Raw genomic sequence first — 26,045 nt, 5'->3', positions numbered from 1 at the left:
CTGCTTCCTGTCCTTTGCTTGAGTGCCTCGGAAAGCACCAAGCATAAAATAATCTGTAGTGGACAGTGGGCGCTGTGTGGGGCTGAGTAGCTACCAAAACCATACTGATACACAGCTAGAAGTCTGAGACAGACAGACATACCCATGCAGGTTTGAGTGATGCAGAACTTGGGAGCAGATCAAATCTGCTTGTACTTTGGGCGGGTGAGTGACCCACCCTGACCAAGACTTATATGTTGTGTTATACCAAAACTTCAGTTTCAAGACGGATCCCTCTGTTGGAGCAATCAGTCGATCATCAGAGAGCACCCAAGGACTTTTCTTTGAAAGCAGACTAGATGACCAGTTGTAACTCATCTAGCATTGAACTTGTTGAATATTCATTTTTGGAACTAGAAAATGAGTGGCAGAAGTAACTTACACTCACTGCGAACTTGTATCCAGAAAGGAGACTCTCCAGAAGGTGTTGAAGACTTTAGAATCAACACAAAGGACTGGGCTGGCAGCAGAGGAGAAGGGTGTACTGTCAACTGGCGTAGACAGACTCAGAAAGACCAGGGAGTAACTGTCTGCCATGGAGTTGCATGCCAGAGACACCCCTATAGATACTCTGACGTTTGGAAGCTGTGAACTGTGCCTGCCTGCACAAGACAACTGAGTCTCATCCAGGTTCTAAAGCATGACTGAAGGCTAGAGTCAGCCTCGAGCGAAGAATCGCGTTGCGTGACTGGAGGGGAAGAAGCTTCCAGCGGCCACTTGTGAGTACTGCATGGGCATTTTCATTGATTGTTCATGCAGAAAGAAAAAGCCAAGTGGAATGGAACTGTCACTTTATGAAGCAATTCTGAAGCCACGGAGTTTTCCACATCGTTATGGATTTGCTGCATTTCCTACATAATCCATCATCTGCAGGATAATCTGAAGATTTTAACAAAAAAATAGTTTCTAGCTCAAATGGATCAAAAGTTACTAAAAATGCAGCAAGATTTTGCAGCGTAGTAGAAGGCCATTCCCTTAAGGTTGACTCATCATCTTTTAGTTGCATATTGATGTGTTTGGGTGTGTTAACATGAGTAAATATAACTAAATAATGAAGTTAAACGATCACACAATTCGCCACTTTATGCTGCATTATTTGGCTTTTCTAGGTACACAATATAGTCAGCCCTGTTGCATAATTTGGTCCACGATTGCCACACAATTTCAGTGGACCCGACTATAACTTTGCAGTGAATAATCCAATTTTTGTCTTTTAAGCCTCCATCTAATCATAAAATACTTTTTGATTTTATTAAAATGGTCCGGGAGCTTTACGGAGTGGGTCCTTGATTAGAGTGTTGTGTTGGCACTATGAATGCTTAACACATTTTCTGGAGCTGCCTTCTGTGTCGGTCCTATGCTACTAAGGGGTAGACAAGGCTGTCATATAAACAGTGTCTGCCTGACTAGGAACTAGTTTTGTAGTGTGGGAGTAGCATCTGTCCCTCTAGGCAATCCAACTTCCAACAGTAAATGATGGAAGTCAGAAAAATGGATTAGTACATTGAGTAGACAGACTTATTCCCCTTGAGTGGAAAGACAGGTTAGTAGACTTAGCCCATGAGGGGTGTATGGACATAAGGTAAAATTGGTGGCCGGAGATGGAAAGAGGCTTGTGAAATGCAATCACAGTTATACAATATGCAAAACCGAAGTCTGTATTCCTGCTGGCCACTATACACAATAGTTAATGACATGGAAACAAAACAATGATAAGTTTTCTTGAAGAGATATTTACAAGAGAAGGTTTCACAAAAACCATACTCAATGACAATGGAGTGTGTTGTATCTTCATTTACAACACACTCCATTGTCAATTAAAGTCAAAACACAAGGAACAATTTTGGAGATGAAAAAAACAAGCATAAAATAATTGCCCTGTGTCATTTAGAGGCATATAGATTGTTTGGTCACTGAAAAAAGCGATAAAAGAGGATATATTTGTCAAAAAGTAGTGGAATGAAATGGAGTGACGAGTTACAGAAGAGAAGTATATAGCAGGTCACCTCATGCGTTCTCTGAAAGAGTGCCCTTTAACGTATACGGACGTGGGAAACTGAACACTTAGTCTGGAATGGGTGAATGAATGAATTCTGATCAATAATCAGTGACTGAACTGAACAATAAACTGGAAGATGAAACGAGTTACAACAGGGCAAACGGAGTACCAATAAAATATAAGGATTAGCAAATGTACTAAAGTGTATACAAACTTTCACCATATCAACGGTATAAGGGAGAGTAAATGAACAGTGTCAACTTAGTTATGTATGAGATTTTCAAGCCTTGTTGATTTCAAACGTTGGTGAAGATAGCCAAATGTGATGTTTAAAATTGATAGAGAAATGTGTAGCATTCTAAAAATGAATGGCAGGGTGAGTAGGATATAGAACATGGGAAGCAGGCCACTTCATAGTATGCTATGGAAGGAACAAATTAACAGTTTGTATACGAGGTGCCTAAAGAAGTAATAAACTAAAGGTAAACAGCAGCTCAGGTTTAAGTCCCCCTCCCCTTTTTTCACACCCACTGATTTAACCATATGTCTCTCTTCACACCCCAACTGACCTGCCATTCTTGATCTCACCAATGCTAGCCCTCTCCGTTCTAGCTAGCCCACTGTCCTGCCTCAAACCCCCTCTGCATGCTCGCTCTGCTAGTTCTTCTAACACTGACTACTCCACCTCACTTTGAAACATCTCCCTACATCCTGCCCACTCAACTTTTAACATGCCCGCTTTTCTCCCAGTATGTTCACCATCCTCACAGTCCGCTTATTACCCATGCTAAACCACTATCTTCTGGGTTACCCACTCTTCTGTCAGCTTGCCTGCTCTCCTCTCGGCTTGCCAGCTCTCTCCTCTCAGGTTATTCGCCTTTCCAGGTGGTCTTAACACTCTTGCTACAGTCCCCCACTCTGCTGCTTCTCTCCAGGGCCTGCTCACTCCCCCCCCCTACCCTGCCTAGTATCACCCCAGTAAGTCAGATCACCTCAGTCTGCCAGCTACTACTTCAGCCAGAGTACTAGCCTACCTGTTCTACCAGCTCTTCGAACAGGATTGGAACGTGAATTGACGTGCTGGGTATAGGCGCGAGGTTGAAAGGACGTGTGTGGTTTCTCCCCACCAATAATTTAAGATAACAGTTCCAGGTGCAGGACAGGACTTTTCATTGTTTATTAGGAAGTCCAGGTACGAAACAGAGCTATCAGCTTACCTAGAGATGCAGGGAGGGGTCGGAAGCCCAATGCTGCAACTGAAAGTCATCTCTCAAATGTAGAACCCTTATTACCTAAAAATTACACATGTATAGACCTTACAAATGATTCAAAATATTATATATCAAAGTTTTTTGCGCTAAGACAGCAAAGGAGATACGATGAGGCAGAGTCAGACCTTGAGATGATAGGATTTTGTTGCACACTGATGATTATTCCTTTGTCTATGGTTCAGGATGTATTCCCTGCTTTCAGGCTTCAAAGAAAGGCGTAGGATTGCGCTGTACAGAATTAATAAATGCATGGCTTATTGATGGTTCTAGTCTGCGAGTGTTAATGTCTTTATCTTTTGCATGGAATAGAGCACACGTTGGAAGAAAGCACTTCGATACAACTCTGGATCATCTCAACACGAAGTAGATGAACATACGAGTTGAGCCCCAACAATAAATGAATGAACCTGCCTCCCGCAGTGCTGGCAAATTAAGTTACTTTAATGATGGAGACGCCAAATAGAATGTTTTTTTTCCCACTAGGAACCAAACATTATCCATTTTGTCGAAATGCCTACTCACCACTTTCGAACCCGTTCACACAAACAAATTCAATCCACTGGCTTCCCCATGTATGTCTGATTAAAAACTAGGACGACCAGACTGCCAGCATCTCTGAAGTGAGGTCACTTAACACCGCCCATAGACGGAAGTTCGGAGAGCGCAGTAGCTAATCACTGAGCTGCTGGCAAGTGCATGCTCCTGAATTTCGTAGCCAATGAACTAGCTAGTTTTCCTTCAGCCAATCCACTGGAAGAGTTTTTAACCAACCCAAGTTCCCATAGCTCACAGCTATAGATTAAATGTGTTTCCACTTATCTAATTGGATATGTGAGCTTAGCCCTTCCTGGCATCACAGGGCTAACGCGTTTATAAAGGATGCATGTTCCAAAGGCGTGTGATTTAATTTCAACTTGGCTTTTTGGGCGCAGGTTAAATGTAAACAGTCGACTTTTTGCTGGAGCAAATGCAGGCGGATTATTGCCGCATTTTCATACTACTCGTCCAGAAGCTTAATCAGCTGAAGACAATAGAGAAGTAACCATAGTAAGCGTAAAGTAATACAAACACGTAATGTTAGACTTGAACAACATCTCAAAAATAACTCCGTAGCATATCCCTATTTTAGTTAAATTGACAATGATTTTCGTAAGCTACACGAAGTGCGGATGCATAGCTAAAGCCTGAAAGCAAATCAGATCTCAGTAACGAGCAATATGTGTACTAAAAAAGAGTTCAGCCGATAAATGTGTACATTTATTTTAACGACAATTCAAGCATTAAGTGAGAAGAGGAGCATCGCTAACGAGTCAAATAGTAAAAAATGGAAACTGTCACCACTTCAAAATGGCCGCCCGAGTACCGTAATACCTAATGGAAGGAAAGCTTGCACTTCCCACTCTACTTTAATGCTTGTGGCTGTTTTGGTGCCCCATGTGCAGTTGCCGCTGCCGGCGTGGAGGTGGGAGTCTGTTCCTGCTGCCTTGAGGTAGGGAAATGCACGGACACAGGGCCTGAAATACTTATATGGGAAGTTCGTGAGTTCTAGAAAATCAGACACAGAAGTGCTGTCTTTTTGCGTCTCTCCTTGAGGCTGCTGCCTGTTTTCTTTCACTTTTTTGTGCGTCATGTGAATACTGCAATGCAAAAAAGTGGAGTGTGCTATTGTTTTTTTTTTTTTTGCTGGAAGCATACCAGACCGCTCTGATTTCTTAAGACTTTTTGGGGACGTTTTGAAAGCTTGTATACCACCCATTGCTCATCATTAGCTTTGTGTTTTGTAACTCATAGTTGATTGCTTTCTATTGGATGGCTTTATTTGTTTTAAATTGTGGAGATTGAGTTAGTCCCTCCCATGGAGCATAGCCTGTTCACCAATGCTCCACGAGTGTTCCCTTTCTGTAAACAGGCCTATACATTCTGTTCTTATCTTGTCACATTTGCTGTGCATTCAAAGACAGAGGTCAAATGTCAGGCTCTGTCTTCCATGGAGCTTGGTGTTTACTTTTCCTTATCTGTCTTCAAAGTGAGAGGATTTATGTGACAATCTTGCTGGTGTTTTTCTAGTGCACAGCTCCATTTAAATGACTGTAAAGTAATTGTGCAGATATTTCAAAACAGAATATACCAGAATTAGGAAAGCATAAATGAAGATGTTTTCTGTAATTCAGAAGTGTGGTGAAAAAAAATATTTGAATACGATCAAAGCAAATCGATACACTAGGTCAGTGATACTCAAAGTTCAGTCAGGGGGCTGCATGCAACCCTTCTTACCTTTACATGTGGCCCCCCTGGTCAACAGAAGCACCAGCCTGCTGTTTATTTGGCTCAGCAACAAAATAAAAAGTATGTTAAATAAACAAGCAAGCGTTTATTCAAAGGTTAAAGAAAGGAAGAAACTAGGGTATCCTGCACAGCTTTAATTTATAAACACCTTCATTTTTAAAGACATCTTGCAGTAAAAGTGATAGTCTGTTCAAAAAGTGTACATAATTAACATTCAGAACTGTTTCACCTTAGTACATCAGATTTTATAAGTGCATTAAGAAGTCTTTTTTTTTTTTTAAAAGTCATCGTTTTCAAACATGAATTAAAAATGTTCACCCCCCCAACCCCATTTCGACAACAATGCCAATAGTGAAATAAGAGCCAAGTCAGTTGTTATGTATAATCTTTGGGTATTCTGGATTTATATTATACATGAACAACATTATGGTTTATTAAATCAAACACAAGATAAGGTTTTGTACAGCACCCATCCTGTAGTCCTGTATTCCAAGATCCTCATGTGATAACGAAAAAGGTGGAAATATGAAATAAAACTATTGCCTAGGATCACACAATTTAGTTAAGTGGAGAAACCGGGATTAATCCCAAGTTTTTGGTTTCCCATTGTGCAATTCAGACACTATATGTATACGCTTCGCTTCCCTACACCCACCTTATGGCCAACCCCGACCTCCAACCTGCTGGCATCAATGCGGCCCTCTGTCCCATCACAGGCTAAACTTGTGTCCCCTGGAAAATGTTTGCCAGTACCCGTGCATTAGGTCAAGCCATTTCCACACATTATTGTTTGTGCGCTGTATAATTTTATCAGTTGAACAGTATGTCTGTGCAAATGTAATGGTCATTTCAATTGAAAATGTGTTGTGTGTAATGACAGTGCACTACCACACCATGCATACTCCACACTATGCCACTCCACTCCATGACACTTTACGACACTCTACTCGGTTACTCTATGACACATGACTCTACTCTGCGACATGCAGCTCTACTCTACGAGACTCCACTCTACGACACACCACGCCACTCCACTCTATGATCCGCCACTCCACAATAGGCCTCGACACTCTACCACATGCCACTCTACAACACACCAGTCCCCTCCATGATACACCCCTCCACTCTAAAGTCCTCCTCTCTACAACACTATACTCCATTCTACCACACTCAACTCTGTGCAGCTCCACTCTACACCACTCCAGTCTACGACAATCTACTCCTCTCAACGCCAGTCCACTCCATTAAACTCTATGCCACATTACACAACTCCCTTCATTGGAATTGTATTTATATAGCGCTTACTACCCCAGGCGAGGCGTTAGTGTTTTTCGGCAAGTAGCACTCTACTTCAGGGCCCAAAGGATTAGTGGTGAATTAATATAGGGGAATATGAGTTAATCTGAGCAGTGGACATGTGAGTCTGTTAGTTGGATTGAATAGGATAATGGAGGGATAGAAAAGAGAAGAGTCTAGAAAGTGTTATTTGAGAGATTATAGTAGTAAAATAAGGTTTGGGATGAGTAAAATGGAGAAATGGAAGAGTGGACAGTCTGTAGAAAGGGATGAAGGAGATCATAGTAGTAAATTAAAGTATGGGATAAGACAAAGGAGGGATACATGAGGGCAGAATTTGGAAAGGGTTGTTTGGGGGAATCATAGCAGTAAAATGATGTCTGAGGTTGTGGGAATTTTCTCTAAGGTTCTCCAAAGGGTCATTAAGACCTAACACCCTAATGTCAGGATTCCTTCCACAGCTTACCTCTCTTGACTATCACAATATACTGGCAAGACTCCTATCATTCTTCCCAAACGTCTTGTACCCTGACTTTTGACCATTTTACATGCTGTTGGTAATAGCTATCTGCAGCTGGTGGTCCACAGTTTGTTTGAAAAGGCTTAATAGCTTTTAAAATGTTTTACCATGCATATACAAGGTCAGGTTTCAGGTGCCACAGAAACATCCAGAAAATCCACCAGAATAAGCATCAAACAAATGGCATAGATTACCTCAATGTTAACCTTCCGAAAGACAGCCCTCAACACATTAATCCCTTTCTAAAATACCTTATAGAAGACAGCCTCATCAAATTAATCATCTGTTCCTTGCAGTAAGCAATTTGAACACGGCCTTTGCGCACATTCTAAAGCACCTTCTAGAAGGCAGCCTCATCAAGTTAATTATGTGCACTTGTTCCTTGTTACAAACAATTAGAATGTGACTTTATGAACTTTCTAAAGCAATCTCATTTAAAGACCGTCCACACTCCTCCCCTTCGCTTAGCCTCTTCGCCTGCCACTTACCTGTTTCCTGGCAGTTCGGTCTGGACTGTTCCCATGGGGCACAGGGTCAAGACTGATTTGCATATGGCTGGGTCCAAACTGGGGTGGCGTAGTGGGCAAAAAATGATGGCTTTAACCCAGATCTTTTGACTTGGGGAGGATGTTTGATTGGTCAGCATTCCGCCCATCATTTGTTTGCTGTAACACTTTTTGTCTAAGTGGGATGGGTATGCCCAGACGTGGGTCCTTTGCTCACTGTGCTACTGGATTCTAGCTAGCCTGGCTGAAGAAGGGTGACATACCCTGAAACCGGTCCCAGGATGCTTGTGTCCGGTCCAGGGAGGACCTGGCCTGACAGTTCGGTCTGGACTGTTCCCATGGGGCACAGGGTCAAGACTGATTTGCATATGGCTGGGTCCAAACTAGGGTGACGTAGTGGACAAAAGAACAATGGATTTAACCCAGATCTTTTGACTGGGGGAGAATGTTTGATTTGTCAGCAGTCCGTCCATCATTTGTTTGCTGTAACACTTTTTGCCCTAAGTGGGATGGGTATGCCCAGACGTGGGTCCCTTGCTCACTGTGCCACTGGATTCAAGCATGCCTGGCTGAAGAAGGGTGACATACCCTGAAACCGGTCCCAGGATACTTGTGTCCGGTCCAGGGAGGACCTGGCCTGGCAGTTCGGTCTGGACTGGTCCCTTGGGGCACAGGTTCAAGGCTGATTTGCATATGGCTGGGTCCAAACTGGGGTGGCGTAGTGGGCGAAAGAACAATTAATTTAACCCAGATCTTTTGACTGGGGGAGAATGTTTGATTTGTCAGCATTCCGTCCATCATTTGTTTGCTGTTACACTTAACCTGTTTCCCGGCTTCCAGGACTCTGTCTCGGCAGCTCCCTTGTTCTTTCCACTTCGACTTCACCGCAAAGGTCGTCCCGCATCAGTCTCGCACCTGGATGGAAAAACAAGAAGAAAAGGAGAGATGCATTAACAGACTTGATTTCGCTATGCACTGAGCTCAGTCATAACATCAAGCTTGCAGTTAAGGTATCCAGTGTTTTTGTTCAACTTGTGCATTCTGTTGGCAGGACTCTGCTAGAAAGGACTTTGGTGAAGCTAACCCCATCCAAATTAGCTTGTGGTTTTGATGCTGGAATCATGCTCACTACAGTTTCGAAACTTTGATGAAGGAACCTCTATGGACTATCTGAAAACAACTGACAACAAACCCAAAGGTTGGTTGAGATATAAAAAGCTTTCTTGAGGTGATACCTTAAAAGATATAGCTAATACTAAACTAAAGCCTTATTATTTGTTTGTTTATAGATAACAAATCTGCTGATACCATTCATCATGTTTGCCGGTACCATTCATCAGATTGGTGTGAATGCCTGCTGCAGTGTTGTGGTTGACTAAACGAGCCACAGCATCTTTTGACTCCACATGCTCGCTCCATCCTAATCCCCTTAACCCTGTGATTTGCCACAGGAGCAGTGTCTCCTGTAAACCGAAGGCAAGTCTCGAGGGGTTCAGGAACTAGCGTCACTGCCTCATTGGAATCACCTGGGATCTAGGTAGGTGGCTTATGACACCCAACCTATAGATTTTGTCCTTTGGAATCCCAATGGCTTTCCCTCCAGGCCAATGGACCATAGGTGCCGTGTTCTGAATTGGAGCTGAAACAGAATATATGGGTCATGTATATCATCATCTGTCAAATGCTTTATTTACAGTCGATGAGAGGTATGAGTAGTTTTGGAAGGTTTTATTTTCAAATTAGAGTTTCTAGATTCTTCAGATTCTTTATTCATTAGTCAAATGTCAACCAGGTTTCAGAATTGATAATAGAAAAATATGGTTAGTCCAGATCATATTATAATGTGCATACAGCTAGTTCCATTAAGGCAAGAATCCCTATTCTAAGAAATGGGGCATAAATTATGTCAGTCACAACCTATGAAGAGTTCATAAATAAAGGCAAGAGTGAGATTAGCATGAAGCTAAATCAATAATTGAGGAGTTTCCCATAAAGAGAAACAAAGCATAGCGCGAATAAGCCTTGGCAAAGCCAATTAGTCTAAGCATAAAGCTTAAGTTTTAATTATTGTCTAAAGGACACATCCTGCCATTTTCTGTTCTGAATCTCGGTTGATCTGCCCTTGTCTTCTCACACACTAAATTTCTCCTTGTCCTTCTCATCTGCCCCCGTCCCAGCTGATTCTTCCTTCCCGTTTGCTCTCATCTGAATCTGCTCTGAATCAAAGTCTGCACTCCTCTGAATCTCCCCTGCATCTGTTCTGCAGCTCATAAACTTGGAGCTCATTTATAAAACTGTAACTCAATGTTGTAGAATGTATGTTTCATGTTCTTGTCTCCTCAGACAGAAATTCAGCATACTTCCTCCTGTCCACACGTCGTCCATCTGGCGAGCTGGCTATCGCTTTGTTCCCACGGCACATTTTGAATCTTATTTAAAGTTACTTCATTTCCTAACCTTCTGATAAAGAAACTTGACATTTTAACTAAACACATTAGATTAGCTGCAAGAGAAACTTATTAGAAACATAAATGATTGCATTTTGCAATACCTGTGTTTTCTGTTCTGTATGGCAAATAAATGAAGCTTTAAGTCAGTTATTAATGGGGCTCTTGTTTAAATGATAACATTCTACCTGCAACAAATCCGAGGTTACATGCTGAGGCATCTAATTTCACAAACAAATGACACATTCTACTGTTATCTGGACAGTCAAGCTCTTCCAGCAGTCTGTATTTCTACAAACCATTGATTCTAGTTAGCTGTCACTTTTTCCTTCCATTTTTAATGTCATGTTAATTTAATACAAACTCTATGGTAATTCTGCACACATGTTTATTAATTTTTGTAAGTTGCAAACGCATTCTGTAGTTTAAAATAGAATCTAAACGAGTCACATTAACTACAAATTATATTTGTGCATGTTCTAGCATTCTAAAGAACTCAATTTATTAAAGTGAAAGCATCTGGTTAAAGGTCATTGAGTACAAAAGCTTCCTGTTTTCATGTTTTCAGCACCAAATATGTCATGTTTGAAGCCCAAGGCAGATTCTCATTAGTAGTGATTAATTACTAGGAATTTTTTTCTTTTCTCACAAGGTTGAGCCAGTAAAGATAGAGGAGGAAAGAGTCTAGAAAGGGTTATTTTGGAAATCATAGTAGTAGAATGCGGTTTGGGATGAGTCAGAGAGTGGAGATTGGGGATATATTGAGAGAGGTATAGGGTGAGACAGAGTAGTGCATTGGAGAGAGTTAACGTTTTTTAAAATCCTTTTTTGTCTTTCTTCTACAGTAGGAGTGAAGGAATAAATATTTAGATACATGACTACATAGAAAGGCTATATATCTATAAGGAAGATAATATATTGAGATTGAAAGTTGTGTTGTATAAACTCAGACTCTCAAGTGTTGCTGTACTTGAAGCTAATGTATTTGTGTATTTTTTACAGCTCAATTCTTTTAAATTTTATATTTTCCTCAATATTTCAACAGTGAAGCGCTTGTAGATAAAATAGTTATGATAATATTTTCATGTTGTGATAGATAAGCCCATAAGCATTCAATCAAATAACATATAAAAACTATTCAGTGACCTATAAACATGTTAAGTAATATATATATATATCCACAGTCTCAAATTACCAAATCCTCGGCAACAAATCAGGTACGGAACACCAGAGTTGAATTATCTTGAAGTGCTTTTATTGGAATTAAAACAGCATGACGCGTTTCGGCCGTGTTTCCTCGGCGTTGATCACAATATATATATCAAAATATATTATCTACTGGCGGTCGCCAGTAGATAGTTATAGTTAGGACCGAGTTTCCATAGGAAATCTCAAAATTCTATTTTGAATAACTTTGGCGCCGATTGACGAATCTTCGCGAAATTTTCAAAACTAATGGGGCGCTCCGCTCCTACCCTGAAAGTCTCGGGGTGATTCGTCAAGCGGGGGCCGAGAAAAAAGGGGGGTCCCAAAACGCGTTTTCCCCATGTATTTTTCCATAGGGACTTTAGTCGCAGCTACAGCCCGAACGGCTGAACAGAATTACGTGAAATTTGGCAGAGAGGTAGCCATAAGGTCCGTTTGGTGCCTTTTGCAGGTTTGGTGTAAATCTGTTCAGTATTTTCTGAGAAAATAGCATTTAAATCAATATATATATCTATACGCGCGCACCGTGCGCGCTGGGTGCGCGCACCTTGCCGTCCGCGAGCGCACTTCTGATTGGTTGTTACATCTTAGTAAACATTCGAATCGGTCGAAACCAGGAAGTGTCGGCCGCCATTTTGTCTCTCGCACTGAGAGGGGGTGAAACACAAAGGTGAAAAACATGTAAAGGGGGCACGCTGGACAGTTCCTGACCCCCTAGCAGGGGTCAAGGGGTCCCTGGATGTCCCCCAAGGGCAATTAAAAAAATGTAAATTTTTTCGATAAATCGCCGAGTGCGAGAAGCGTGCGCGCACTATAGAAATGAAAATAATTCCGCGAGGTTCGCGCAGCGTGCGCGCACTGCCAAAATGCTTTCAAACAAATTAGCAATATCAATCCCCCCGTGTGCGCATGATGCACGTAGTGCAGCATGCGCGCATGGCTTATCACATTTCTACAGTTTATTACTAAACCCTTAACAACAAAGCGTATCATGTGTCCTCCTTGTGCGGATGGTGCGCGAAGGGCTCCGTGCGTACATGGCCCATTAAGCATAACGTGGGCGCGCGGTGCGCGTAGCGCACTGCGTGCCCACCGTGCGTGCACGGTGCGCAAAGTGCACCGTGCGTGCACGGCACTAACTGCGTAAAGTGGGCGCGAGGTGCGCAAAGCGCATCGTGTGCTCACCGTGCGCGCACGGAACGAACTGCGTGAAGTGGGCGCGCGGTGCGCAAAGCGCACCGCGTGCGCACCGTGCGCGAAGCGCACCGTGCGCGCACTGCACGAACGGCGTAAAGTAACTTAGCATTTAAAAAACCGTACAAATTCACTGAAAAAACCATAGGTTTCACACACGTTATAGTTAGGAATTAGCATTTTAAAAACCTTGCAAATTCACTTAAAAAACCATAGGTTTCACACATGTTATAGTTAGCTGGGCATTTTCCTCATGAAAAACCAATGAAATTCCCCCGTTATAGTTAGTGCAGGCAACTATAACTCACGCGACCGTAATCCGCTGCTGATGACGTCAGATATTACATCACTGATGACATATGTGTCTTTCTGAAAAAAAATAAATAAATATATGTATAGCTAAAAAAAAAAGGAAGAAGACATGGGTATATAAATGTGTAAATACCGTGATGTAATATCTGACGTCATCAGCAGCGGATTACGGTCGCGTGAGTTATAGTTGCCTGCACTAACTATAACGGGGGAATTTCATTGGTTTTTCATGAGGAAAATGCCCAGCTAACTATAACATGTGTGAAACCTATGGTTTTTTAAGTGAATATGTGTATATATATATAGCCAAAAGTAATATATATTTGTTAAGCAGACTAAAGAATATCTAAATATTTTGAAAACCATAGTTATTATACATATTTGTACAAAGAAATACATCTATCTAGATGGATAAATATAATCTGCCACTCTACATTACCTTTACTCGACTGCACTCTACACCACTCTAATCTACAACACTCTATGACAGTCTATGCCACTTCACTCTACTGTACTCTCTGCCACTCCATTCTACGACACTCCACTATACGACACTCACTTCTATGACACTCTGTGCCACTCCACTCTGACATTTCTACTCCACTGTATGCCACTCCTCTCTAGTACAATATACGCAACTCCCCTTTATTCCATTCTCACACTCTACAACACTCTACTCTCTCCATTACTCTCTATGCCACTCCACTCTGTGGTAGTCTACTCCAATCTATGCCACTCCACTCTGCGGCAAGTTTACTCCACTCTATGACAATCTACTCCACTTTATCCAACTCCCTCTATGCCACTTCATACCACTTTACTGTACTCTACGCCCCTTCCATCTACACTCTTACAGTCTACTTCCTCCACGCCACTGTAAGCCTCTCCACTCTACACCACTTCACGCCACGCCACACCTCTCAACACCATTCCACAACACTGTACGCTTCTACTCTACGCCACTCCACTCCATGCCACTCTCCTCTATACCACTAACTTTTAGTAAGGTTGAACAGCAGCCACACTGGTGCACAGCATGGATAAAACAGATTAACAAAGCCAATAGCTCCTGCATAAACCAGACCTATTGGCATTACCAATGCTTGTTTTGTGTTCCTTTTCGCTCTGAATTTTTGCTTGCTTGTTTTTTAATAATCAATCACAGTAAGTGAGTAGGGTTCTCTGAATTGATGTTAGCCAAACTTCAACCCCTATTTGTAACATTTGGGGACTGGATGAATGTTTTGGAGGTGACCGCTAAATAGTGGTCATTTTCTAAACATAAAGATTGCTTGAACTTTTCTCTTGGCCTGCTAACCATGGAAAAATCGATCATGTACTCAATTATCAGTTGCGCAGGATGGAGAGACGTGAGTAGGGGAGGGTTACTTTGAGAATCTTTGGCACCACCTAGGAAAAGTGATAAATGGGGTTAAATACACATCTTAAAGCTCTATATTCAAAGCAGATTGTCTGAAAATCCATGTCTTGCAGTCAGATGCGAAATTTTCTAGTACCCATTGCTTTAAAAAGGACTTGGCCATAACCTTGATAATAAAACACAAAATCTTTAGCAGAAAATAAATAGAATAATCCAAATAAAGAGTGTCGAACCAATATCATAATTAGGGTACCCGGTTTTATGGTATTTATATTTTTTGCCATTTTCGTCTGTACTTATCCATATTTTTTTTTTGCTAATTGTATCTGTATTTATCCATATTTATTTTGGGCTTTGTGGAAAAAGTAAGCTGAATTTAGTAAATGTTCACATTTATTTAACCGATAAATATGCACTCATGCTTGAATGTCTTCCAGGTTTCAGGGCTGTGAACACCTGCAGAAGATATATCAGTGCACTTATAGAAAATATGCAAATCTCAGTACTGACATGGTGCATATCTACTGCTGTTAAAGCCTCTTTACTAAAATTCGTTTATTTTTTTAAGACCCATATCTATCAATCCACACATCTATTGGCCTGAAAGTCATGGTAGACAGCATTTAGAATTTCCCAAAAAGCAACTCACTTCGTTTTTATACACATTTAAAAACAAATACAGACAAGAATATTAATGTTTTCTGTCTGTATTTATCTGTAAAAACGGAAAACATGGAGCCCTAATTATAATGTACTCAAAAAGTTGCATCCAACGACAATAGTACCTAGCTTCAACTGACTTAAGAATTAAGACAATATGGTCTTGCAAAAGTTTGCTGTGAAGCCCAATTGGCTGCTCTACAAATTTCCTGGATTGATAATCACTGATATTCTGCCGAGGAAGTGGCTATTCCTCTGGTGCATCTTCCCTGGGTAGGAAGACCTGAAGCCAAATCATGCAATGTCAAATGGTTAGTATATTTGAGCCATCTGCTGCGAGTGATAGTGGATGCTATCATACCCCTTCCAGACTGTACAAAAATCTTAAACGAGTAAGCAGTGCTTACTATATAACTGTGACTTGTCAACATCAAAAGAGCTTGTTTAACACCAAGAGTACTTCACAGCTGTTTTCTGCATTGGAAGGAGAAGGAAGGACAGAAAAATGGTAGAATTAGCCGTTGAGACCTATGAAAAACAGAGATAGCCTTAGGGACAAAAGCTGGATCAGGTTTTAAATCAACCCTACAACCAAAGACCTAAGGTAAGGAGGAGTACATCTCAAATCCCCTAATTCCCCAACTGTACGCTCTAAGGTATTAGAAACTAAAAAGAGGACTTTATTGGAGAGAAATTTTAAGATCACACTTTCCAGAGACTCAAAAGGATGAGTCTATAAGGCTCTCAACACTGTAGGAAGATCCCACGATGAAGAGATAGGACTTCCACCTGGTCTAGCCACCATAAAACTCTTAAATAATCTTGAAATCAAATATTCAATCATAGATAAAGTTTCAGTGAATTCCCTAAAAGCTTTGGTAGAAAACAACTGAGATCTAAGGGTAGAGACAGAAAAATTCAAGTGAAGCCCATCCAAAAGGAACTGTAAGACAGATGATAATTAACAGACAGCTGCAGATAGATTATGAGCGGAGCACTACGTGTCAAAGGATTTCCAGTGTTTAGGGTAAGCCTTAGGAGCAGAAGGCCTTCTAGAACTCTGAATAACATCCATCAGAGAAGAGGAAAGCCTTTTTGTTAGGATGTTGGACTTTTCAAATTCCAAACCGACAGTGTGATTTGAAGATGAAAAGGTAATGGAGAAGAAATTGAGAGAAGGAAATCTCAGAAGTATCCAGGGGGGCAGAAGTGCAAGAGATTTCAGGAGCAGAAACCAAGATCTCAAAGGCTAGTACAGAACCACCAAGATCAGTTCCTCCTTAGCATACATTTATGGAGAACCTTCTGGATTAATGGAAAGGGATGGAAGCATAGACTAGATCTCTTGACCTCTTGACCACAAAAGCCTCTACTCCCCATGCCCCTTCCTGAAAACCTGAAGCAGTGTCTGTGAAGGAGGGTGTGGCTCTTTGATGCAAATACAGCCAAGTAAGGGGTCCTGAAATGTCATCTAATCCTTTGAAAGTTTACTCTGGACAAACTCTAGAGGGAAATTGCATGTCAACGTGTCTGCTGTAATAGTGGCCACTCCTCTGACATGGAATACCAATAAGCCCAAAACTTCTTCTCTGCTCACAAACCGGATTGGACAGCTATCAGATTGAGGCTCCTGGAACAAGTGTTCTTGTGATGACTGATGTAGGAAACTGCAACAGCGCTGTCTGTTTTTACCAGCACATTCTTCTGTACCACACTGTAATGGAAACATTTTACTGCCCTGAAAATTGGCATGAGTTCCCTCCAATTTGGAAATCTCCGACTTTCTAGGAGAGACCATCTAAATTGACATGATTAGTCCTGAAGAGTCGCTCCCCAGCCTAGAGCACTAGCATCCGTAGTGATCACTACAGGAGGCACACTCATGCCCTCAGGGAGGTTCACAGTGTTCAACCACTAACTCAAATTATCCCTGATGTTTCGAATTACAGGAACTAACTTGATTAGGGGATCTGAAGTTGAAGATCAGTGACTTGAGATGCCACAGTAGAGGTCGAAGGTGGACTCTGAATTGTATGTAATAATGGCCTTGAACTTCCAACCAAAGACTTGCCGGAGCCTGTTCCCTCAACAACAAGTCCTGAAGAAGAGACTGAAGGTGATTGATTCTCTTCACTGGGAGAAACGCTCTTGCAAGATCTGTTCGGAATAAAGCTCAGTTTAAAAAAAAAAAATTCTTCATTGCATTTTTCATAACAGTACCAATAAACACAGCAAGTAACCAGTTATCGATCTGTAAGACAGTCGGGGGCAACAGGCACTCCCGAAGCATTATATCACAGACTGACTACAGCTTAGGTTGACAGACCGCATATGACACAAGCACAGTCTGCAGGTCAGATCCATCCTTGACAAAATAGTGCTTCACTCGGGGACAAAAACCATGAGCAGCCACACCAGACCGGGAGATCTCACCCTTCGCAGTCAGCCATCAGCCGCACTCTGTCTCAGTATAATGGACAGTGGTTCAGGCCTTCCGACTACAGGGGCTGTTCATCTGACTTGTTTTCTAACTTTTAAATGAAACTGTCCCATTTGTTTTAGCCTCTCTCTCCCCTCTCATTTGGCACCATATGGGAGACTTCACATCACTTCTGCTCTGGCCCACTGCAACAGGTGATCAGCTCTCCACTGTTGCAGCGATGGTGCAGGTCTGGACAGCCAGGTCATGGGAATCCCATGCTTGACCAGTACTAGGGCCAGGTTCATAAAGCTGTTTACTTGCTGGTACTCTTTTTGATGTTGGGTGCACACCTAATAGGGTCTGCAGAGGGTCGAGGGGAATGAGCACTCCGGCCAGACCACCCACCTGCTGCAACACATACTTCCAGTGTCTGTCAATCACAGGGCAGCGCCACAACCCATGTAGGAAATCAGTGTCCTGGGTATTGCATCGGTGCAAGCGGCGGACACCCCGGGGTACATGCATCCCACTCTTTTTAGTGTGAGGGTGGTACGGTGTAAGATATTGAAGTGGATGTACCATAGTCTGGCATTCATTGATACCTTCTTTACTGATTGCAGGCATTGCTTCAATACAGTTGGAGTTAGTTCCTGTCACTAGCCTTGACTCCCACCAGCCTTTTATCTACTGCAGTGCCTCGTAATGTGTGTGATCACCATCCACTGGTGACTCTGTGGTCAGCAATACTGACAGGCCCTGGCCTGCCTCGGGCACTTTGTGTAGAACACCCCCCCCCCCCCTAGATAGTGCACAAATAACAGGAATTATTTCTGGACCCAACCCATTTGTTTCGCACACATGATTGAATGTGAGCCATTGATCCTTCTCAACCAAATCACCACTGCCTCTCTCCAGTCGTTCGTCTAGTATTGCGCTTTAAGGGGTCTGGTCTGGGACAAAGCCGAAATAGGCCATTTACGGTGAGTATGTTATTTCTCCCACCCCCCTGTGCCAGGACTTATATTTTCTAGCATTCCCCTTCAACTTTTAGTAACTTGTGCTCCGGTTTGGTCTTTGATGTTGCATCCATGAGGTACTCTAGGATCCCAACTCTTTCCCAGTTCCCCCTGAACATCCTTGCACTCTTGCCCCCTGGGCCCAGTCAGCCAATGCACTGTCCACTGCAGCTGAGCTGCAGCGTAATATAATTGGTAATTAGGCACTCTCAGTCCCCCTTCATCCAGCGGGACATACAATGTTGACATGGCCACTCTGCATCTGTCGGTCCCCCAGATCAAGGATGTAAGTAATGTCTGCAACTCCTTAAAGCACTAGGCAACACCACTGGTAGTGCAGAAAAGTGGTACAACAGTCTGGGAAGGAGCAACATCTTGGAAATCATGATCCTCTTCATGGATGATAGTGGTAGTTGGGTCCAGAATGGCAGCGAATGCCTCACTTTCATCACAACCCTCCCCAGATTGCCATCTATTAGGTCATAGACATGATGATACACTGCAATGCCTAGATATCTGAATGTGTCATAGTTCTGCATGAGCAGGATGGACGTCCAGGGATGCTCCAGTCCTTCTAGGGTCTTCAGCAAAGTGAACATGCATGATTTGTCTCATTTACTTTTTAGGCCTGACATAACCCCAAACTCGTCAAGGAGCTTGATCAGCTGAGGTACATTAGAGCTATCTGCCCGTAGATAAATCAGGGCATCATCCTCGTAGAGGGATACATTTTGGGGCTGCTGCCAGTTAATTTTTCCCCACTCTGAGCTCTTAGATTGCAATATACATGCCAGAGGCTCCATGGCCAATGCAAAGATTATAGGTGAGAGCGGGCAGCCTTGTCTGGAACCCCTCTGAATAGCTATGGGGTCCGAAATCTCCGTACCAGTGTGCACGTGCGCCAACGGGTCCTTGTACAGTAGGGAAACCCATCTCTGAAACTCCCTCCCCACTCGTATTCTGTTAAGCACTGGAAAGACGAAGGGCCAGTGTCAACCCCCTTTTCAATATCAAGCAATGCTGCCCAATATGGAGTGTTTCTTCGCTTGGCCTAATCCATAATGCAGAACAACCGTTTGAGTTAAGGAACTTGTTCCAGCCTTGGATGAACCTGTTGTGGTCAGGGTGCACTATGGTTTGCACTATGGGGATTAGCCCTGGATGCCTATACCTTTCCTAGGGCCTTATAGTCTGTGTTCAAAAGAGATAGCGGCTTGAAGGAAACTACATTAAGGGGGTTCCTCCCTGGCTTGTGGCGGACCACTATCAATGCCTCCCTCATGGATTTTGGTGGAGTATCCCTCTCCCTGGCCCCATGATATGTTTGTAGCAGGCGCTGAGCCAGCCCTGCAGAATATGCAAAGCAGAAGTCTGCTGGGAAGTCATCAGTCCCTGGGGTCTTGCCATATGCTTAATGGCCGAACTGATCTCCTGTACTGAGATCTGGGTCTCTAGCTCACGTGTTTGAGTCTCAGTGATGGTCGGCAAGACCAGACGGCCCAGGTATCGACTCAAGGCATCTCGGGGGACGTCATGGGGCACTATGTATAGCTGACTGGCTCTAGCGCTCTTAATTAGGAAGCAGGTGCAGACGCTCAAGTCGATTAGCCCTGCCTTTAAAAAAAAACACTGCCACAGCGCTGTGGACCTGCAGAATTCCATAACTCTTGAGGGGTTGATCTGAAAAGCGCTTTCGCACTTTGGTTAAAGTACTGTAATGGTGGACTAACAAATAATGTTAAGGGGGCGATCTGACTGCCGTTTTGCACTGTAGTATTAAGTACTGTTGATTGAATACTGTTGTACTTTTGAATCTGTCTGATTTTGCAGGAAACATTGCACACTTCTAAAACTTTTAATACGTTTTACATCTGTCCTCAAGACTTGCACGACATTGTTTTTCATACCGGTTATATTAGTCCTAATATACTTGCTCGACCTACTTCGTTGCTTCTTGCATCCTGGTTGCTGCTTAGAGATGCTATTTTGAGGGGTAACGGTCTTAATCAAGAGGCAGGTGGAGACGCTCAAGCCTTTAAGCCCGGCCCTTAAAAATACGGCTGCAGCACGTTCACGCCGCAGATGTGCCACCAGCATCCCAAAGGCAAGCAAGTCTATGCACGGGACTGCGCCAGACGATACTGCCTTTGCCAGTCAAAAGAACTTTCCTTCTGCAGAATCATTTATTCCCAGGCCAAACTAATCGAGCTTCACCCAATAGGTACGCCGCAGACTACTCTATGATCTCTCCTGACAGTATGGTACATTCGATATGCCTTAACTGCAACACATGCAATCAGAATGACAGTCAGTGTATAGCGTCCGCTCGATGGGTTGGAACCATGTTGGACATAACGGGCGCACTAATTAACGCCCACTCACAGACTTGGCAAATAGACCATCCTTAATATTCCTAAGCGGGCGATATGAGGCGGCGGTTTCTCACGGATTGATCAATGCTACATAAGTACCCAGAATCTTGAACCATTTGCCCTGATGGAATGCAGACAATTCATTGCTAGTGCTTGACCACAAGATTGACTTCATGAATATTAAAATGAATGTGCTAAACACTGACTTCAAGAAGATGTCTGATAAGTCACTGTAATTGAGCTAGGGGGTACGAGCGAGGTCAAGCAACTTTAAAGCTTGTGTGAAAATTATTAGTGAAGATTTTTGTTATTTTCTCTAGAAAATGGAAGATGCTGAGGTTTGATCTTGCCGCATCAGTGGCATCAATGAAAAAGCAAAAAGCCGTAACATAGAGCTTATTGTCATCCTGAAGGCAAATGGATACTCCGTTTTCATCGTAGTCAAACAGAATAATTTTGTCCCTATGCCACCACAGGACCAGTATAGCACATTTTTCCTCAATTATCGCAGTGAGGGTGACATCCTGCAGGATCCACTCCTTAGGATACCACAAGAGCTATTCTGTTCCACCGGTGTCACCCAGGCAGTTCAGTGACCTCGCAAATGCCTCAATGGTGTAAAAAAGAGTCCAAGGAACCAGGGTTTAACACACGTGGTGCTTTTCCCAACTAAAGTTATAGTTGTTAAGGATGGGATCTCCTTGTGCTTCCTGAGGCTAGATGATACTTGGACATTTTTGGACTGCAGGAAAATTCGGGCCGGGTCACACCAGGAACATGAGCTGGCTTTCAGAGTGTGACTGTCCGAAAGTCACTTCCTTCACCCGGAATCGATGCTAGAGATAGAGCAAATTGTAGATCAAGGAAGGGGTCTGACTCCTGACATCGTGGGCTCCACCAAATCAGTGCACATCCAGGCACCCAATTGATCAATCTATTGGGAAGAATATTATTTGAGTGGGTAACCAGGCATATGTAATATCCACTGTAGAGTGCTGCTGCTAGAAGAGGTACCCAGGGTTCATCAGGTGGGGTGCTTGGTAACATTCCATCTGGAAGGGGCTCTTGGAAATGACTCTCGCTAGTCACTTAAAGGAGGTGAATCTCAGTTTCTGTTGTGATTTGCTGTAAGTTTAGTTGAAGTTACACTGTTGGGGCAACCAACACATCATGCAGTTTGGGGATGGGTAGTTTTAGACCGCTCATATAAATGTCTGGGGTGGTAGAAAATGGATGGGGAGATTGTTTGGATTGCAGAAGGTGTTGCAATTAAAAAGTGATTTTTCTGGTGGGGGCTGTCTGTGTTGGTGTTGGCAGATTGTACAGTGTTTGAATTATGGAGGCTGGGGAAAGAAATGAGGCACAGGCTACTTTTGTGCATTGACATGGAATGTTAATGGTCTTGGAGACAAGGTTTGACACAATTCCTTAAAAGCACAGGTTTCTCCCTGAGTGGGGCTATGAATAAGTTTCGCCACATACACTTGGTTCACCCGGCTCAATTTAGTTTTCAATCATGGAGTTTAAATACACGAGACTCGCACTCGCAACACTTTGAAAGGATAGATGACACATCCGTTCACGCGGCACCTACTGTGAAGGGGTCTTCATAGTATTACACGCACTAAGGACGTTGCGCACCTATTGATTTTCATATCTCTCTTTATATTTCAAGAATTATCAAAATTATAGTATAATTCTCCATATGATTTTGGGTTTTCACCCTGAACACTTGGACACCTTTCTCTAATTCCATGTATTGTCATTCTGTCGGTTTTCCCACCATCTAAGTGAAAACTTGAATTAGATCACTTATTTCAGTATATTCAGAGATCTGTCTGTGATATATACCCTGTATATGTTTTCTTACCAGCCCTGAAGAAGTCGGGGGGTGTGTGTACCCCATGACGAAACACGTGTTGGCTGGCTGGATAATTCTGAAATTTGACCATAAAAACGGAAACTGAATTTACCTGTTCGTCCTGCGATCCCTCATTATCCAAGAAATTATATTGCATGAATAGTGTTTGATACATATGGGTAACATACCTAAATACTGTGAAATTGACGTGTGCACAGTCTTGTTTTACGCTTCTTGCATCCTGGTTGCTGCTTAGAGATGCTATTTTGAGGGGTAACGGTCTTAATCAAGAGGCAGGTGGAGACGCTCAAGCCTTTAAGCCCGGCCCTTAAAAATACGGCTGCAGCACGTTCACGCCGCAGATGTGCCACCAGCATCCCAAAGGCAAGCAAGTCTATGCACGGGACTGCGCCAGACGATACTGCCTTTGCCAGTCAAAAGAACTTTCCTTCTGCAGAATCATTTATTCCCAGGCCAAACTAATCGAGCTTCACCCAATAGGTACGCCGCAGACTACTCTATGATCTCTCCTGACAGTATGGTACATTCGATATGCCTTAACTGCAACACATGCAATCAGAATGACAGTCAGTGTATAGCGTCCGCTCGATGGGTTGGAACCATGTTGGACATAACGGGCGCACTAATTAACGCCCACTCACAGACTTGGCAAATAGACCATCCTTAATATTCCTAAGCGGGCGATATGAGGCGGCGGTTTCTCACGGATTGATCAATGCTACATAAGTACCCAGAATCTTGAACCATTTGCCCTGATGGAATGCAGACAATTCATTGCTAGTGCTTGACCACAAGATTGACTTCATGAATATTAAAATGAATGTGCTAAACACTGACTTCAAGAAGATGTCTGATAAGTCACTGTAATTGAGCTAGGGGGTACGAGCGAGGTCAAGCAACTTTAAAGCTTGTGTGAAAATTATTAGTGAAGATTTTTGTTATTTTCTCTAGAAAATGGAAGATGCTGAGGTTTGATCTTGCCGCATCAGTGGCATCAATGAAAAAGCAAAAAGCCGTAACATAGAGCTTATTGTCATCCTGAAGGCAAATGGATACTCCGTTTTCATCGTAGTCAAACAGAATAATTTTGTCCCTATGCCACCACAGGACCAGTATAGCACATTTTTCCTCAATTATCGCAGTGAGGGTGACATCCTGCAGGATCCACTCCTTAGGATACCACAAGAGCTATTCTGTTCCACCGGTGTCACCCAGGCAGTTCAGTGACCTCGCAAATGCCTCAATGGTGTAAAAAAGAGTCCAAGGAACCAGGGTTTAACACACGTGGTGCTTTTCCCAACTAAAGTTATAGTTGTTAAGGATGGGATCTCCTTGTGCTTCCTGAGGCTAGATGATACTTGGACATTTTTGGACTGCAGGAAAATTCGGGCCGGGTCACACCAGGAACATGAGCTGGCTTTCAGAGTGTGACTGTCCGAAAGTCACTTCCTTCACCCGGAATCGATGCTAGAGATAGAGCAAATTGTAGATCAAGGAAGGGGTCTGACTCCTGACATCGTGGGCTCCACCAAATCAGTGCACATCCAGGCACCCAATTGATCAATCTATTGGGAAGAATATTATTTGAGTGGGTAACCAGGCATATGTAATATCCACTGTAGAGTGCTGCTGCTAGAAGAGGTACCCAGGGTTCATCAGGTGGGGTGCTTGGTAACATTCCATCTGGAAGGGGCTCTTGGAAATGACTCTCGCTAGTCACTTAAAGGAGGTGAATCTCAGTTTCTGTTGTGATTTGCTGTAAGTTTAGTTGAAGTTACACTGTTGGGGCAACCAACACATCATGCAGTTTGGGGATGGGTAGTTTTAGACCACTCATATAAATGTCTGGGGTGGTAGAAAATGGATGGGGAGATTGTTTGGATTGCAGAAGGTGTTGCAATTAAAAAGTGATTTTTCTGGTGGGGGCTGTCTGTGTTGGTGTTGGCAGATTGTACAGTGTTTGAATTATGGAGGCTGGGGAAAGAAATGAGGCACAGGCTACTTTTGTGCATTGACATGGAATGTTAATGGTCTTGGAGACAAGGTTTGACACAATTCCTTAAAAGCACAGGCGCATATGCCATTGATACAGGGAGCTCACCTCACAGGGATTGACTGTCAAGTTGTGGAATGGTAGAGCATGCTGATTTTTTTTATAAGGGGATTAATTGGTGTGGCGATGTTAGCAAGACCCTATTCGTAGTATGGAAAAAATGACCTTATCCTAATTGTAGTTAGCTGCAGCTAATGGTAAGTGGGGAAAACTGGTTATCACCGTAAACTATATATGCTGCCACTAGGCTGCAGGGCACAGTACTGCTCAATTTTGGACCCTGCTGGTGATTGCAAACTCCAAACAAGTTTGTACATTATGATAAGAGATTTTAACTGTGTCATGAACACTGACATGACATGTTGAGTGAATATTTCCTGGTTGGTGCTAGGCTAGCAGGCTTGACAGGTTTTAAAGGTTCATGAACACCAAAGGTCTGAGGTGCCATAGTGGCTACATCATGGCCAATAAAAGACAGTATTAATAATCCAGACTATTAATATAGATGGTATTAGTAATTGAAACTATGAGTTGTTCCCCGCTGTTAATGCCCTGCCTATCAGTAACCTGGAGTTTTTAGCCAGAAAGATTTTGGACCATACCCCATTACAGCTGAAGGTTAGAATGCAAAGCAGGGCCAGGTGTGAGGTGGGGTAGTTGATTGCAGTAGACCTTAACCTCTTCAGTGCCCATGACGAGATAGTCTCGTCATGGAGCACGGTTGCGCTGTGCCCATGACGAGACTATCTCGTCATGAACCCCACCCACTAGTGCAACGCCCGGCACAGGAGGGGGAAAGGGCGTGGCACTGAAGGGGTTAAGAGTCTAACCATGGTGCATGTGCTTTCTTAAAAACAACATAGGCCTGAAGGTTCTTAGGTAAAGTTGTGGGAAGCCTTTAAGATTGTCCTCTGGGGCGAGGTCATTTACAAGGTAAGTCACAATTGTTGCGTTTATGGAAAAATTTGGAATCTTACAGATGGGTTGTCACCTGCATAAGGTAGTTGGATACAGCCCCACCACAAAAGGGCTAGAGGGTCCTTGCAGAAGGCCCTTGAGCAGCTTAGGAAGGACTTCTGAGAACTAGAGACGGATGCGGCTATATCTTCTGAATTGGGTGCAGACGAGACTACATGAGGTTAGGAACAAATCTAGTAAATGGGTTTTCTTGGCTGAGTATTCA

General features: G+C 43.0%; 2 protein-coding genes across 5 annotated transcripts in view; one reads left to right on the top strand and one right to left on the bottom strand.

Moving 5' to 3' along the window:
• Window positions 1-3,967, bottom strand: part of INTS12 (integrator complex subunit 12) — an 87,638-nt gene extending 83,671 nt beyond the window's left edge. The window contains exon 1 of one of the 2 annotated variants that reach the window (XM_085641411.1): window positions 3,832-3,967. The gene's annotated coding sequence lies outside the window, so the exon portion shown is untranslated. The remainder of the gene's footprint in view (window positions 1-3,831) is intronic. The other variant, XM_085641410.1, reaches the window with a different exon arrangement.
• Window positions 3,968-4,209: 242 nt separating this feature from the next.
• GSTCD (glutathione S-transferase C-terminal domain containing) overlaps window positions 4,210-26,045 on the top strand; it is an 841,775-nt gene continuing 819,939 nt past the window's right edge. For 2 of the 3 annotated variants that reach the window (XM_085641409.1, XM_085641407.1), the window contains exon 1: window positions 4,210-4,798. The gene's annotated coding sequence lies outside the window, so the exon portion shown is untranslated. The remainder of the gene's footprint in view (window positions 4,799-26,045) is intronic. The other variant, XM_085641408.1, reaches the window with a different exon arrangement.

The sequence above is a fragment of the Triturus cristatus genome, chromosome 2_2 (genome assembly GCF_964204655.1).
Source record: "Triturus cristatus chromosome 2_2, aTriCri1.1, whole genome shotgun sequence".
In the NCBI taxonomy this organism is placed as follows: Eukaryota; Metazoa; Chordata; class Amphibia; order Caudata; family Salamandridae; genus Triturus; species Triturus cristatus.
Note: the sequence above shows the minus strand (reverse complement) of the source record. Positions and strands in the feature narration are given on the sequence as shown.